Source organism: Panthera pardus, unplaced genomic scaffold (genome assembly GCF_024362965.1).
Source record: "Panthera pardus isolate Hobbes unplaced genomic scaffold, ASM2436296v1 HiC_scaffold_17, whole genome shotgun sequence".
NCBI classification, from domain to species: Eukaryota; Metazoa; Chordata; class Mammalia; order Carnivora; family Felidae; genus Panthera; species Panthera pardus.
This window is the reverse complement of record NW_026526732.1, coordinates 92,424,936-92,430,453: the sequence shown is the minus strand read 5'-3', so window position 1 is coordinate 92,430,453 and position 5,518 is coordinate 92,424,936.

Genomic DNA, 5,518 nt, shown 5'->3' with positions numbered 1-5,518 from the left:
AGCTTTTCAGAGAGAAAACCTATAATCATTTGCCGAAAGTGTCTATTTACTAGTTTTGCCCATGACATGCTCTAGCTTACCCAGTAAGCAAAGTACAGAACCAGATGGTATGAGTCCTTAAGATTATCTGTAAATACATAAGCCAGGAAATTCTGAAGGGCTGTATCATTCTTAGCTGTTTTGAAAGCAGAATTTTTATTTGAGGAAAAGAAATTATTTAATGGAGTGATTTTTTCTAACTTCTTATACTAGGTCCTATACTAATACATCTTCAGATCTTTATATTACTAAACGAAAGACACAAACATAAAACCTTTTAGTTATTTACTCTACTGAGAATTATGGAGGAGACAAAACAATCTACTGGTTTTGTTTCATTTCCTATGACTCATTTGTTCCTGCAGTAGCTGGAAGCCAGTGGACCCACATACCACAATTGTTAAGAGAGAAGACATAATACTACCAGTCACTTCTTAAAGTCAGACTCTCCTTTCTAGTTATGATGAAAGAGGCATTGTCAAGGGCATCTCTGCTAGGTATGCTGCTTTCAGATGAAATGATGGTGCTACCACCACAACGTGTTTGTTGTAAAGGAAAACACATGGGCATATAGAAGGGGCAGGGAAAGGGTAGAAGAATCAGCATGAAAATCTCTGGTCTGCCACTTCAAGAATCCTCATTTGTACTATCCCCACCCACAAAATAGGTATAATTAAACATATGTGAGGTAAATATGAGAATTACAAATGTGTGATATCTATGTAAAGCATCAAAACCTAGACATGTTCAACAGAGTAGTTTTATTATTATCAGAAAGATTCTTAGTAAATTTAATTGTCCCTTCACATTAAAAAATTCACCTGGCATATTAAATGAAATTTTTATATTTCATATTAAGGAAATATCAAATTCATGTGATCCTTATGAAATAAAACAAAACAAACTCTACTTCTTTAGTTTTCATTTTTATAGAGCATCATTATCATCACAAATCTTGTTCCTTATTCTTAAATGTCATGACTGGGTCAAAAGAAGGATTGTCTTTGATTGAAGACAATTTTGGACTGAAATTTAGGCATCCTCACTCTGAATGTTTAGTTAATCCAAGTCATTTTTTTTTTCATCTATAAAATATTTCAGGCTGGCTGTGAGGGTTACATAAAATAGTCTATAATGCTAAGTAGTACATATAGCATCATCGAATCTCTATATACTAATGTTAATAAAAAAAGTAATACTATCTCTCTTGGAGGGTGTTTTTTTATGTTACCAGTTTGTTATAAAAGGATATAATAAAGGATACAGATGAACATCCAGATGGGGAGATGTACATGGCAAGGTATGGGAAAAAGGTGTGGCAATTCCATGCCCAGTCCAGGTGCACCACTCTCCTAGAACCTCCGTGTGTTTATCAACTTGGAAACTCTCTGAACCCAGTCCTTTTGGGTATTTGTGGTGGCTTCATTAGATAGGCATAATTGATTGTCATTGGCCATTGGCAATTGATTCAACCTCCAGCTCCAATCCCCTCCCCAGAGGTGGGGGCAAGGAATGAAGGGAAGTGGGACTGCAAGTTCCAGTCCTATACTCACAAGGCCGGTTCTCCAGGCAACCCACCCACATCCTTAGATTGTTCTTTTAAAGTTTTTTTTTTTTTTTAAGTTTTAATTGAAGTATAGTTTACTTACATGCGATATTAGTTTCAGGTGTACAAAACAGTGATTTAAAATTCTGTGCATTATGAAATGTTCATCACCAGTGTAGTTATTATCGCCATACAACATTATTACAATATTTATGACTATATTCCCCATGCTGTACTTTTCATCCAAGTGACTTATTTCATAATTGGAAGCTTATTTTCTTTATGGTGGGCTCTTCCTCTACGTTCAAGTTTAATCTCCTTCTTTGATTAGACTAAGTTGCACTCTATACTCACTTCTCCCAAGTGATTCCATCCACAATTTTCCATTATCAACTAAGTGTTGATGGCTCCCAAATCCAGACCTCCAGCCTGAACTGCTCCTTTGTACTTTAGGTTTTATCAAATTCATACTCCTATTTTGCTTACGTTATTCATCATCTTTCCCTCTAATGTTGATCACTCCCCTGATGATTCCCATGATCCTATCCATCTTTCTTTGGTGTATACTTTTTACTATTTTACTTGTTTTGGTGCATACATTTACTATTTTCTCATATAGCACATAGTTTCAGTCAATGGGTAGAGTCAATTTTATGTAATACATAATTCTTGAGCTGTTTCTATTTCTCTGCCTAATACTCCAACTTGAGCTTTAATTATCCATTAACCAAAATGTTTTATTTGGGTGCCTACCTTTTAGCGTCTTTGCCTATAATCTACATATGCTGCACAGATATCAGACTGAGTACAACAGGGAATCTGACCATATAACACATATTAAAACTTGAAACTGAATTTACATCAAATCCAAAATAAAAATTTCATGTACTCTCCCACGACAATTAAGGCTTTCAATGACCCACACTTCTATTGTCTGTGCTCATTTGCCACTCATTTTTCCTGCTCAAGTTGATTTGAAAAACCCACTGTTCTGGAGTTTTACCTTAGCAATACGTACTTTGTGCTTCATTTATGTTTTGTCTTCTTGAAATTATTTCTTGTCCTTGCTTCACTTGAGTAATCTACTTATCTTGTGTAATTCAGATTAGACTAGCTGACTAATAGTTCTGTCACATGCCTTCAGAAAGGTGCCTGACACTATGCTAAAGATAAGGAAGAAAGGAGATACTGATATCTACGTATCATATTTTATATTTTCATTGATAATATTCACACTCATAATAGCATAATACTAATCAGAAATAATTTATTGAGCACCTCATATATGCATGTGTGTATATACGTGTACGTATATATAATGATCAGCACTTTATATGTATTATATTAGTTCAACTCTATACAGATAATGACAGTCATACACCTCTATTATCCATGAAAGCCATTCTGAGCATGGCTCTTTAATAAAAGATATCTCTTTGTCTTTAATATTTCTTCAGAGGATAAAATTGATATTTATAGGGTTTAGGTCACTTTTAAGACATCACACCATTAAGGGGTGGACCTAGGATTTGAACCCTTGTATCTGTAGCTTGGAAAACCTATCTGCACCCTAAGCACACCAGGCAGTACACCCATCTCATAATATAACTTCTAAGACTTTACTTCACAACACTGTTATATTCTACCTCAATGAAATAACTATGTCTACCAAGTTAGTGGTTTGTCCACTCATATATCTGTTTGCCTCTCTCTCTATGTGTGTGTGTGTAATATATTGATTCATTTATGACGTTTTCCTTAAATATAGGCTTGACATATGCAAAAATGAATACCAGACAACGTTAAATAGTAAGCTTGAGGAAAATATAGTACTTTACTCTCTCCCTTCATTCAAATTCAAATACTCACAAAAACAGGAAAAAAAAGATACATTCTTTTAAATGCAGTAGAAACTAAAACTAATAGTCTATAGTACGCCAAAACATTCATAAAATCAGTATGACCCACTCACTGAGGGCTTTCCATCTTCAGCCCAACCACAATAATCACAAGTCAATATTCTTGAGTTCTAAATAACACATTTCCCCCTTCTAGTATCCTGGAAAGTAAGCATGGACACATGATGAATAACTTTATTCCTGTAAGGTGTCTTGTGACAGAATCATGGGAGAAGCAGATAAAACTGCTGTGAAGTGACTATACGGAAGTGACCAGCATAGAATGAGGCACCCTCTAGCAAAAGGGCAATGACTGACATGGGGACCAAAATGCAATATATTGAAGCTAAAGATGGTCTAAGTATGGCTGCTTTTACCTCACCAAGGTTCTTTGTGCCCCTAAGCACTTGAGGAAATATGAGAGAAAACTTTTTTCAGTCATAGGAATGTGACTGAATTTAGTTTTAGATACCAATTCTATGAAAAGTAAACAAAAAGTGACTGAATGTACCTCAGAGACAGTATGTTTTATACCTGCATCAAACAGAATTAAGAATTAACAGAAAATTTTCAGGTGTTCTTCAGATTGAAGAATCAGGTTTTGATTTCAGCATCTGACTCTGGATTTCTGCTCAGGTCATGATCTCATGGTCCTGAGATACAGCTCCATCACAGGCTCTACTCTGGATGTGGAGTCTGCTTAAGATTCTCTCTCTCCCTCTTCGTCTGCCCCTCCCCTGCTTGTAGGCCCATGCGAGCATGCTTTCTCTCAAGCAAGCAAGCAAGCAAGCAAGATAGATAGATAGATAGATCTGCCCCCTTATCTTGTTCCATTGTTCTGCATCATCCTATAACCCTATATTCTTAGAGTTCTCATGATTTTATTTAAGTTTATTTATTTTGAAAGAGAGAGAGAAAGAGAGAAAGAAAAAGGGGGGGAGGGGCAGAGAGTGAGGGAGAGAGAGAATCCCAAGCAGGCTCCATGCTGCCAGTGCAGAGCCCCATGCAGGACTTGGTCTCAGGAACCGTGGGATCATGACCTGAGCCAAAACCAAGAGTCAGATGCTTAACTGACTGAGCCACCCAGGCACACCTAGATCTCTTGATTTTAAATGTTAACTGTCATAATTCCTTGAATTCATCAAGACCCTGAGCACTGATTCCCACTGCTTCCTCAGAAGTATCCCTTAGAGCTTCACTTCCCACCTTGTCAATCCTGGTGGAGAGGAGAGGCAGAAGAGAGTACTATTATGTCTAGTATCTACAGTGAGCAGTCAGCCCACTAACCACTGAGTATATTTCCTGTGCCTCTTCCAGTGACCAGGATACCTTAACTAAATTCAAAACTGTATATACCCAGTAAGGGAACAATCTTCTCTCTTTGGAGACAGGGATGGGGCTTATATTTCTGAAACAAAACAAAACAAAACAGAACGTTGAGAAAGAATGGGGGAATATTTGTATCTATTTCATTATGATGCGACTGAATGGTCTATTATTTCAATGTGCAACCATCTTCCATACAATCCTGATTCTGTTACAAAGCCATTGCCAAATTTGTATGTACTGTGTGCTTTTACCACTTATTGCTATTTTCATGAATGGTTTATCAAAAATTGGGGAAAGAAGTATGTTAGGGCTAGCAAGACATTATTCTAAGGTAGAAGTTAAACAATAATTTAGTATATTTTTAGGGAATATTATTGTGCACACTTAAGTGCACAATAATAGCAAGCACACTTTCTTCACCAGGATCTAGTCCACAAATGACTTAAATGTCTCTTAGTACATTTTTTTCTCATTGTGTTCTATTACTCTGTATTTGTAAATGTATAATAAATTGCTGTAGTGATTTGGAACATTAAAAGCAATTGCTTAATGTATCTCAAAACCCCTGGCTAAAATTAAAATCAGGACACAATTTACTTAGGTTATTTTAATTTTCTGCTTAGTTTCACCTTTACTCATTTCTATTTATTAGTCTTCCTGTTTTTTCAATCTAGCCATTTCATTTTTTGCTTGCAACCTCAAAAAA